General features: G+C 40.0%; 1 protein-coding gene across 2 annotated transcripts in view; it reads left to right on the top strand.

Annotated features, from left to right (window-relative positions):
• ITGA9 (integrin subunit alpha 9) overlaps positions 1-12,709 on the top strand; it is a 262,270-nt gene that overhangs the window by 23,442 nt on the left and 226,119 nt on the right. The window lies entirely within an intron of this gene.

Below are 12,709 nucleotides of genomic sequence, written 5' to 3'. Positions count from 1 at the left end.
GATGAGACCAACATTATTACAGTAGGAAGTATTTAATGCTTGTCTCCCATGACATCAATACATCATGGCTTCCAGTTTCATGATTATCCTCAACTATCTGGATGTAATTAGAATTGATATTAGCAGGGGCGTAACTAGGAGAAGCAGGACCCCATAGCAGATTTCTGCATGGGGCCCCCCTTCTCCTTAAAAATATTTATACATATTTGTACACACACTTTTATACAATCACACACTTTTACAAACTCATATACACACATACATTTATACAGTTAAATACATACACATAACATTCTTCACTCACTTTTATATACTTGTACACACATACATACATGTATACAATACAAACATATTTATATACTCATCTACACATTAACAAACTAATACATAAAGTATAAACAAACTTATACAGTATTTACATACATATTCATACATTTAAACACACACAGTATATAAATCAAATTTGCATACATACTGGATATATGCATCATATATTTTTACATACAGTATACACCCACTGTGTATACACATACATGTAGTATAAAAACACTATATACACACATACTTCATATACATATAGCATATACACACATACATACAACATATACATCATATATACACATACAGCATATACATACACACCTTATATATACATACATTTACATATCTACATATCTATAAAGCGTATACAGAAGAAGAGTGAAGAAATCAGGCGATACCTTTTTCTTCACTCTTCTTCTGCTCTCCATGGCTAACACGGTACAAATCTACACTAAAGCGTATACACACATACCGTATATATACACACAGTATATACGATGCTTACATGCATACTGCATAAACACACAGTATATAAACACATACATACAGTATATGAAGCACATACACACATACATACAGTATATACACCACATACAGTAAATACACACATACAGTATATTCAGCATATACACACAAATGAATACAGTTTATGCAGGATAAACACACATGCATACAGTATATACACACACATACATACAACATATACACACATGCATGCAGTATATTCAGCATATACACACATGCATACAGCATAAACAGACAGGCATATAGTATATACAGCATATAGACACACATGTATACAGCATAGACACACTACAGTATATACACATACAGCAAATACACACACGCAGCATATACACACATACAACATTTACACATATAACTATGCATACAAATATAAGGTTATACTTGCATTTTTGGCATACAGGTGGCTGGATCATGTAGGTGGCTGCATCTATGGGCATGTAGGTGTCAGCGTCCCACGCGGCTGGCTCTGGCATTGTGCGACCGGGCAGGTGGCTATGGCCGTGGGCAGGGCAGCCGGCTGTGGCCGTGTACAGATGGCTGCGTGGTCGGGGTGGCTGTGGGGTCGGGGAGGTGGCTGTGGCCACGGGCGGGGAGGCGGATGCGGACAGATGGCTGTGTGGTCAGGTATGCGGGTGGCTGTGGGGTAGAGGAGGTGGCTGTGGCCACGGGCGGGTGGCTTTGTGGTCGGGGAGGCGGGCGCAGAGGCGGCTAAGGGCAGGTGGCTGTGGGGGCGGGGAGGCGGGTGCAGAGGCGGCCGTGGGCAGGTGGCTGTGGGGGCGGGGAGGTGACTTCGTTGTTGAATGGCAGCGGGAAGTGGGTGGGCATGCGAGTGGGCTGCAGAAGAGGTGCGTAGACGAGCCTGGTTGCTCTACTTCTGCGCCCCTGGGAGGGATAGGCCAGGGAGAGCGGCGTTGATAATTTTGACTCTGCAGACTGCAGTCCATCTCCCGGGCTCCGTAGCAGCTGCTATGGCTGTTGTTACGCCATTGGATATTGGGATACATCTCATGCCACCTAGAAAAGCAGGGCAAACCCCAAAAATATGGTTCAGCTGAATCTTGGATCTTTGGGATGTATGCTAATGTTAATATACATTATAAAGGCATTAGAAAGTTCATAACAGACTTTTTGGCAGATTAGACTTGACTTAAAAGGGTTATTACACTCTACTTTGCAAGCAAGTTTTAATGTTTAACATATTTTTGTAGGAATTTTTCATATTTTTTAAAAATGTTTCCAACTAACTATCTTTAGTTACCGTATTTTTCGGATAATAAGGCGCACAAAAAATCCTTTGATTATAGTCCAGTGAGCCTTATATATGAACCGTACTTACAAACAACAGCTGCCTTGAACTGTGCACAGGTCTGCCACCTGCTGGTCATTCATACTTATAATCAGGTGCGCCTTATAGTCCAGTGCACAGTGGCTAGTCCTCGAACATAGTAAAGCTCAAAATATATGGTAGGCCAGTATGTGGCCATGTAGTATTAGTTCAGTAGCACAGACTCCTCTACTAATACTCCCATCCAAAAAGTCCTGTGTGAATTATGAGGAGAGACTTACCCATAATAGCTATGTGACACTGCACATTTCGGAATTCTTGTTTCTTCTGGAGGAGCCTAAGGTGTCACAAAATTTACATTAGACTTTGTGGATGGGGGTATTAGTAGGGGAGTCTGCGCTACTGAGCTATTACTTCATGTTCCCAACTGCTTTGCCATATATGTTGAGGTTTTCTGTGATTGAGGACTAGACCCTGTGCATAGTGAGGCTTCCCATACTATGATGACACCTGCATTAGGCTATTTATAGATTGGAAAAAACATGAAAGTAATGCAGAATATCACAAGTAGAGAGAGACGAGTGGCAATATTATTTTCTCCTTGGATTTATCAAGAGCTGCAGGAAAAGGACTATTAGATCAATTGCACAATGTCAGTTCAACTGATCTAGATAAGGTCCAGCCGCTTGAGTAGTGTAGTAACAAGCACAATGCTTCACATATCATTCACACCATCTGTGGCACTCATCACTTTGTTGCAGACCTCCGGCGGGGTTTGGGAAGCTGTTTTTAGTTAGAGATGGCTTCTTTGTGCTGGGTCTGTGAAGTGATTTCAATTCAAATAGAACTGCATGGAGTAGAAATAGAAGGGTGTAAACCATATTTCAGTGAACTTGTTCCCATTATACGCTTTGATGGCATACGTGCCCTGTCATTGATTTAGCTATACTGTACTTATGTGCATGCCTTTTAACTTGTCTTTTAAATATGGTGGAGAGAATTTATTAAGACTGGTGTTTTAAATGCCAGTCTTCAGGTCTTCTCCCCACCAGCTGTTGCCTCTTATTCGATCCGAATGTAATCTCCGCCAGGCTGGACTGCAGTGGGCCCAATAGTAAATGCGGTTTATACCCCTGCCTGTGCAGTATTTTTTTCATTTTTTTTATAAAACATTTTGTGGGAAAAAAATATGGTTTTATTATTTTTTAGTCTTTTCAGTAACTTACTCTGTTTAGTTTCAGAGAGGGCTGTCACCATGTGAACCTACCCCCTTGATCCCCAAATCCTAAATTTCCTTTAGTTAAAATGACCAAATGACTGAATATTAGGTAACAAGATTCGCCCACCCTGTTACATGCTACCTGTAGATTGCACTCATTTTTTAACAGGGTTTAAGTGGTTTTCAGTAAAACAAAGGGACATAACGTTGAGCTGTGCATAGGAGTTAAATATCTACTACAGGACATTTAAAGGGGCTCTTTCATCTCTTGGATCGCATACTGTAAAACCAACATGTAAAGTACTCTGTATCATAAACATGCATTTCTGGAGAAAATCTGCGGCCTGATTTCTTTCTTACTATAAAGATAGAAAGGTAGTTAGATAGTTCGGTAAAAAGGTTATTTTTCCCTGAGGGAAAATTATTTAGCCACACCACAATCTACATTAATAACAAACAACTTCTAAACATATAAAATCACAATATACCCCATAGCACAAAAACTGGGGAAACCTATTGACTCGAGTATAAGCCTAGGGTAGGAAATGCATTGGTCACTGCCTCCACATGAGTATATAGCTAGACAGCCAGCTTTTGCCCCCTAATATACAGCCAGCCTATGCTCCGAGTATATAGCCTGCCAGCCTATGCCCCCAGTATAAAGCCTGCCAGCCCATGCCCCCTACAGTATTTAGCTTGCCAGCCCGTGCCTTGAGTATATAGACAGCCCCCTGCCCTCTAGTATATAGCCAATCCATGGCCACTATTATATTATATAGCCTGCCAGCGAATGCCCCCCATGATATAGCCTGCCAGACCATGCCCCCAAGTATATAGCCATCCCCTGTCCCCAGTACATAGACAGTCAGCTCCCTGCCCCAGTATATAGCCAGCTACCCCTTGCCCCAGTATGTAACCAGCCAGCTCATGCCCAGAAGTATATTGCTAGCCCCTGCCCACGGTATATATACATCCTCTGTCAAGTATATAGCCAGCCAGCCCCTTGCCCGCAGTATATAGCCAGCCGCTGGCTCCAGTATGCCCAGCCTATAAAAAATATAAACTCAGTGCCCACCTTTCCGATGCCCCCCCACAGGACCTCTTCTTTCTTTCTGTTCTCTGTTTTCTGACATCATAGTGTGTGCATCGGCACAATCATGCACGGACCTATTGCTGCCGATACACACACTATGAGAGTGTGTGTGTGGCTTGTGTGCAGGGAGTTGGAGCACATGAAGGATGCAGAGGACCTGCAGGGTCATTGGTAAGTGAGTATTGAGTTTAATTTGTTATAGAATCCAGTATAAGCCTAGTTAGGTTTTTTTCAGCACATTTTTTGTGTTCAAAATCTTGGCGTGTATATTCAGTAATAATACATGATGCAGGGCCTAAAGGAAGAAGCATGGCTCATTCTCATTGTATTCCTAGAACTCTGTAGAATCTAGATTCATGCTACTTTCTTCTGGCACGGCACATGTTATAATTCAATAAATCGGCTTTGACTGGAATGTTCCTCTAAAGAGACACTGGATTGCCTGGGACTATAGGAAGGTGAGAAGCCGCACATAGGGCTAAATATTCATCTGAGCTCATGTTCAGGGAGTTGTAGAGGAAAGTAACAATGATACTCTGAATTACCCCCATCCTTTCACTCCTGTGGCAGATTAGCCAGCAGTAAGTTACTGTTTTAATTGCTGTGTTGGCACTTTGCAGTAAATAAGTTGGCTTTGGTTGTAGTTTGGGGCACTCAGTCTTCTAAAATGTTTGCCATAGCTGCCCTATATCATTCCCTGGTGACTTGGATATATCTACCACTTTAAGGAAATCTACTATTTGTTTTTATGCATTGTGAACAAAACATAACTTGAGAATGCTGTAGCTACACTGATGCAGAAACATATCTTGTTTATCCTGAATTGAGTGGTTTTGCTGAAAAACAATTATAAAAATATTCTCCTCTTACTCTAGTTATGCACTGTTGTAGAGAATGATGTAATCACTGTGTTGTCCCTGATAAGCAGAAGTAATCAATCGCTGCACCATCCCCCTAGCTACTATATATGAGTCATCCAGCTCAGGTTGCTTATTCCTATCTGGAAAGTTCAGGAAGCTCCGTGGAATTTGTTTATTAACGGCATGCAGCATGGAACCCAGCTTTTCCAAGGTCCTGAATTTTATAATTGTTGTTTGAGCAAAACCTTGGATCAGTGATTAAACAAGATATGTTTCTGCATCAGTGTTGTTACAGCATTCTCAAGGTATGTTTGGTTTACAATGCATGAAAAAAAATGGTAGATTTCCTTTAAATGATTCTTTTGTTTGGTTGCCAAATCAAAATGGGAATTATTAGGATTCTTTATTGTGCAATTGAATTTAGTTGCCATTCATCTCTCCACTTTACAAATGAAGCCATGAAAATAATCTCCCACAACTCTACTGGCTTTTCTAATCAATTTTTCTATTTTCTTTGTTCAAAAATTCTCATTTTTGTACCAAAACCAATTGCTTTAAAGAAAAGAATACTAGTTTTTAGTTGAGTTTATGTGACTTAAAATAAGACAGGTTCCCTTTAAGCACATAGTGGAAATGAGTAAAAATAGAGTTTACTGCCAATATCTTCCTCTTTCCCTGTTTAATACTGCTATTGTTATCCTTATGGGTATTTTGGTGCCATTTTTCGGTTGCATTTCTCATGTTATCTGAAATTGACAAAGCAGAAACGCTATGACTGTATGATGCCTTCCGAAAACTGTGGTTTTACTTGCTCCCTTCAGGTAGTACTATGCAAAATATACATAAGAGTATGCCTGCTAAAAGGAATTTTTATGTTTCACATTCTAACCCATATTTTTAACACCCACACATAATTTATGGCTTGCAACATGCCCCCTCAGTGCCTCTGTGTCATATGCCATACAGTATATACAGTATACAGTGAAATCTCACCAATAGACTATGAGAAGACTCCGTCCCTAAAAGACTAATTTTTCCCCCTTCTAATCAATGGAAGCAGCTCCTCATTAATCAGATAACCTCCTTATCCAACCAAACACCACTTTTTTGTACAATTTTTCAGTGCATAATGGGCATATAGGCACTGTGTGGTAAAGATATCAAGCCTTTCATTACCACCAAGATTTTGCAACATTTTTGGTTTTTATAACATTCTTGGGCAGAGATTAAAGGGGTCCATTCTTCACCCGTCTCAAACCCTTATTCTTTACATCCTTTAATCGGCATTGCTCCAATGATTGTGGAGCATTTGGACTTTTTTTCTCTAGTCTCCAACATTTGGAGGATGTTTGCATCAGCTAAGGACCACCCATCTAATTGTAGAGAAGCTAACTAGTATAATTTCAGTGTACAATATGCTATCTAGGCTAATGTGCTATCACTCTTCAGCTGGGTCAGTTGAGGGGTCCTAGGCTAGAGCAGGTAGTCTAGCACTACCTAAATGACAGCATAGATCACATGACTTTGATCACTCAGGAATGGTGGTGACTAGAGAGAAGATTCCACCTATGCTGGAGTCAGTGGAGTGTCACCATTGATAGAGTTGATGGAGGTGGTGAAAGATCCTATTTCAATGTTTCTATTTCCCAATTTTCTCCTTTTAATGAAATTTCAGCAGTAAAATGGTAAGTCATATTCATTGTATAACAAAGGGGGCCGTCCTACAACTGATTGAATTGGAGAGCTGTCAGTCACTGAAAAAAACATTCTCATTTCCTAACGAATAAACTATTTGATGATGAGAAGCATGTATCTCATTCCATTTTTAGTGAGCTATGCTGTAAATGTGGCAGAACATCCAAGTGGATAATAGTTAATAGAGCACATGCAGTTAATGGAAAGCCCCCGGACAATTTAATGGCAAGCGGATGGACTTTAACAACGGCAGAATAATGATTAGGTTTGTAAAGTAAAACCAGTAATAAATTGCTGAGTAATAGGAAATGAATCTTTAAATAAGAAATGAAAAGCTGATGGCAGCATTGATTTGTGAAAGTGAACTTGTCTGCCTTGCTGTTCTGCCTTGTTTACACAACACAATGGATTATTACTGGCTTTATATTGTGCTGGAAGCATGTCAGCAATGCTCTGCAGGTTCCATCCATCTGTAAATCACTTGTAGAAAATGTATTTTATTTGTCCTCTGTGAAACTCCATATTGGTCCTCTGTGATGACACACATACTTTTAGGTTTATTTGTCCTATTTTTGGAAATTCAGAAGGCTGTTTTGACATATCCTCAGCTCTGTTCCATTACATGCTTTGTATTACCATACATTCCGCGTTCATTAAGACCGTTACAGGAATCCATTCCAGCACATCCCTCCAGCACAGGCCTTGAAGTCATTTTCTTCTATTTACACTCTAAAGAGAGTATCTTCCTGTAATGCAAGGGTATAAGGCAGTGGTTGCGAACCAATAGCATGGGTGCCAGAGGTGACACTCTGAGCCCTATCAGTGGGCACTCAGGCTGTTGCTCTTGCACAGAATTCACCAGACAGGGTGTAAGAGATCCATCTGCAGGAACAGGCAGCCCAGGACGTGACACACTCAGCCTTATTTTATGTGCAGCATCTCCGTCTACCAGAGACTGCAGGAAGAGAAGGTATGGACAGGGTCGGATTATCATTGGAACCATTGAAGCTCCTGCTCTTGGACCCACAATTCTTCCTGTTCAGTGGGTTGTCAAGAGAAGCTCCAATGGCAATCCAAATTTTCCCTCCTTCTGTCAACGATATTGGTGTCCTCAGGACTGTTGAAAGCTGTAATATAGCACAGTGCAAGAAGATTTTAATAAGTTAATGCTAGAATTGCTGTGTTGGCACTTTGCAATAAATGAGTGGGTCTGGGATGCAGTTTGAGCACTTGGTCTCTAAAAGGTTCGCCATCACTAATATATGGTATGATGTCAGTGCTCACATTATTAACCCCTTCCCGACGCGCGCCGGGTCCCGCTGCATGGGCAGCAAAGGCTTACCGGTAACACCCGCGATCGGTGCTAGTGCCAATCGCGGGTGCTTTCACGGCGATCGCCGCCGGCAATGCTGCCGGAGGCTTCAAGAAGATGGCGCTGCCATCTTGCCACGGATCGTCGTTCCCGATGACGTCACAGGGAGCGGTGATCCGTTGCCATGACAGCTTCGGGTCTCACGAAGGCCGAAGCTGTCTCGTTTTAACCTATTCATTACAATGTGCTATCAGCACATTGTGATGAATGAGGAGTAAAATCCCCATATACTGCCATATTGCAGTATGGCAGTATATGGTAGGATCGATCAGACAACCTAGGGTTAAAGTACCCTAGGGAGTCTGAAAAATAGTAAAAGTAAAAAAAAGTTTAAAAAAAAAATTATAATAAAAAAACCTAAAAATTCAAATCACCCCCCTTTCCCTAGAACTGATATTAATATTAATAAACAGTAAAAATCATAAACACATTAGGTATCGCCGCGTCCGAAAATGTCCGATCTATCAAAATATAATAACGATTTTTCACTGCGTTTAACCCCGCAACGGAAAATAGCGTCCAAAGTAAAAAATGACATTTTTTTGCCATGTTGGAAAATATAAAAAAAATTATAAAAAGTGATCAAAAGGTCGCACAGTCCTAAAAATGATAGCAATGAAAACAACATCAAAAGTCGCAAAAAATGACACCAGCCACAGCTCCGTACACCAAAGTATGAAAAAGTTATTGCCGCCAGAAGATGGCAAAATTAAAAAAAAAAATTTTGTACAGGAGGTTTTAATTTTTTTAAATGTATGAAAACATTATAAAACCTATACAAATTTGGTATCTACGTAATCGTAGCAACCCAAAGAATAAAGTTGACATGTCATTTGGGGCACACAGTGAAAGCTGTAAAATCCAAGCCCACAAGAAAACGTCGCAAATGTGTTTTTTCACCATTTTCACTGCATTTGGAATTTTTTCCCGCTTCCCAGTACGTGCCATGGAATATTAAATACCGTCAATACGAAGTGCAATTTGTTACGCAGAAAATAAGCCATAACAGAGCTCTTTATGTGGAAAAATAAAAAAGTTATAGATTTTTGAAGGTGTGGAGTGAAAAATGGAAGTGAAAAAAAAAAAAAGGCCAAAACTCACATACATTACAATAAAGGGAACCTGTCTCCAGAAGGCCATTTTTAACTGCAACTTGATGCTTCTCTAAACTCGGCGCTGTCTTTTGACATTCATTCATTGTTTGCCCCTATTGCTAAGTAGGTATATTTGAAGTACTACAGATATTCATTATTCGTCACAAGATGCCAGAATAACCCATGTGTATGACAGTAGGAATCACTTATTAAGATGGGTTAAATTACTGTTTATTATGTGGCACATATAATTTTCCAATCTCTACTTTTGCGTGTACACTTTTCAAGAAAATTTTTCTCTTGCTTTTTTTCTCTTTCTTCTTGCCTTTAGCTTTTCCTGGTGTTGTGTCTCTTTACCGGTGTTCTGGCTTTAGAGGAACATCTACAAATTTTCTCCAAGCCATTGGAATTTCTGAATGTCTTTGAAGTCACTTTCTAAAAGGACAGCTATAACATTGCAGAACTTTGGCACTTAGGATTTATAGAGATATGACGTGAGAAATGTTTTGAATGGTTTGCTTAGAGACGAGAATAGTTTAATGTATCAGTGAAACTTAATATATCTTTGTCAAGAATTAATAGAGTTACAATCTGGTATTTTACTATTTTTTTTACATTGACATTCTACAATAACATATATTTCATGGCATGAGCTCAGCTTCAAGCGCTTAAAAGGGCATTTGAATGTCTGTGTCAGCATAGTTTCTCTTTTAATATCAATATATGCCAATAATATATTAAACTACCATACTACAGATTTAAAGGTATGATAAAACTTCCCAAATGTCCTCCAACTACCATACCAAAGTTTGACTTTGAATAATACCTTTCATTGTTGGCATATAAAATCTGAAAGCACTCAAGTGTGTTCATATAAAGAAAACAACTACCTGCTGTTTTGTTGAGACAAACCTGGTACTCATTACAACCCTACCCCCATTCCCTACCAATATTTGGGGAAGGGCAATCGATGCCATTGGGCATGTGACCTGAGTGTCCAGTTGCAGAGGAGGTAGGAGTTGTACTCAGGAGAAGGAGAATGTTTGTCTCTTTTTTTATTTTTTAAATATTTTTTTAATCTCATCCTTGGGTGCATTGCTGCCACAGACTGACAGTGTGACTCTAAACTGCAGGAGAGGGCGTCCAGGGAGACCTAGTTTAATTGAGTAAAGAAAATAGTAAACAATTATATATATGTATATATACAGTGCATTGCGAAAGTATTCGTTCCCCTTGTACTTTTGTACCTTTTGCCACAATTCAAACATAAAGATATTATATTGTAACATTTTGGTGAAGAATCAACAACAAGTGGGATACAACTGTGAAGTGGAATGTTATTTTAAACTTCTGTAAAGAATAATAAACTGAAAAGTGGGGCGTGCAATATTATTTGTCCTCTTTACTTTCAGTCCAGCAAACTCACTCCAGAAGTTCAGTGACGACTTAAATGACTTAACTTAAATGACTACGTATAAATACACCTGCTCTGTGATAGTCTCTGGGTTCTGTTTAACCCCTTAGCGCTCTGCGCCGTAGCTGTACTGCGCTGAGTCCCACGAATAGCGCTCAGCGCAGTACAGCTACTGCGCAGAGACGATGCCGGTTCAGCGCTGTATAGCAGCCGAACCGGCATCGTTAGCCGCGGGATTTCAACGGTAATCTACCGTTGACATCCCCGGCTAACACCCGCGGTCGGAGTGGGCTCCGATCGCGGGTGTTTAACCCGTTAAATGCCGCGGTCAACGCGACCGCGGCATTTAACATGCCTTCTGGGGGTCTTTACCCCACGATCGGCCCCCCCGCACCGTTTTCGGGGGGGGGGGGGCGATCGCTGTTTTGGCACCTCTGGGGTCCGATCGGGACCCCAGAGAAGCCTGGAGGGTTTACCTTTAAGATGGCGTCTGTGACGTCATCTTAAAGGCAAAGTGTCAGCCTATGCATCTGCATAGGCTGGCACTGATAATACCCTGCAATACATTAGTATTGCAGAGTATTATCAAGAACAAGCAATCAGATGATTGCTTGTTCATATCCCATGGTGGATCATGTAAAAAAATGTAAAAAAAAATGTTTTTCAATAAAAAATAAGCCCCAAAACATATAAAGAGACATATAACTCTCAAAAAAGTCTAAATCATAACACAAACCCCACATATATAGTATCACCGCGTCCGTAACAATCCATAGAATAAAACTAAATAACTATTGAACCCATATGATGAACGCCGTAAAAAAAAAACGTTAAAAACCCGCCAAAAATGATGATTTTTACCTATTATATCCCACTAAAAATGCAATAAAAAGTGATCAACAAAACATATGTACTCCAGAATGCTATTGTTGCAAAGAACAACATGTCCCGCAAAAAACAAGCCATCAACCAGCTCTGTAGCCAAAAACGTAACAATGTTATGCAACTTGGAAGACAGCGATGCAAAAATGAGAGATTTTTCCCCACATTAGGGTTTTATTTGGCAAATTTAGAAAAACATAAGAAAAAATATTCATGTCTGGTATCCCCGTAATCATATCGACCCATAGAATAAAGATAACAGGATTATTAGGCTATACGGTGAACACAAAAAAAAAAAAAGTAAAAAATCCAGTACAGAATTGATGCTTTTCTACTCATGACCTCAAAAAAAGTTCCAAAATTTTCAACAATAGGTGATACCAACCCCAAAATGGTAACACTGGAAAAAGCATCTCGTCCCGCAAAAAAAATGCCGTCACATGGCCCAAATAACGGAAAAGCGAAAATGTTATAGCCTTCAAAAGGGGGCAACCAGAAAACTAAAATCCTGGCAGCTGCAGGGTGCTCCTTCCCTTCTGCGCCTTGCTGTGCCCCCATAACACAAGTAATGTCCACATGTGGGGGGTCGCTGCACTCAGGAGAAATTGTAGAACAAATTTTATGGTGAGTTTTCTCTTTTTATCTTTTGGAAATGTGTAAATTTTAGGGCTAAATGAACGTATAACCGACAAAATTTGACCATTCTAAATTTCACCGCCATTTTGATTCAATTACTATGAAGATCTCAAGGGGTTAACAATCTTTGTAAATGCTGTTTCTGATAGTTTGAGGGGTGCAGATTTGAAAATGGGTTGGTTATATAGGGGTTTTTGTTGCTAAATATGTAAAATTTGATTTCAAACAGTATTTGTCCCCAAAATAGTCAATTCCGAAAATACGGAAAATCGCTATTCGATTTGTAGGCCGCGTGACGTCAAAATAAATT

This window comes from Engystomops pustulosus, chromosome 5 (genome assembly GCF_040894005.1).
Source record: "Engystomops pustulosus chromosome 5, aEngPut4.maternal, whole genome shotgun sequence".
Taxonomy (NCBI): domain Eukaryota; kingdom Metazoa; phylum Chordata; class Amphibia; order Anura; family Leptodactylidae; genus Engystomops; species Engystomops pustulosus.
This window is presented reverse-complemented; position numbering and strand designations above follow the sequence as displayed.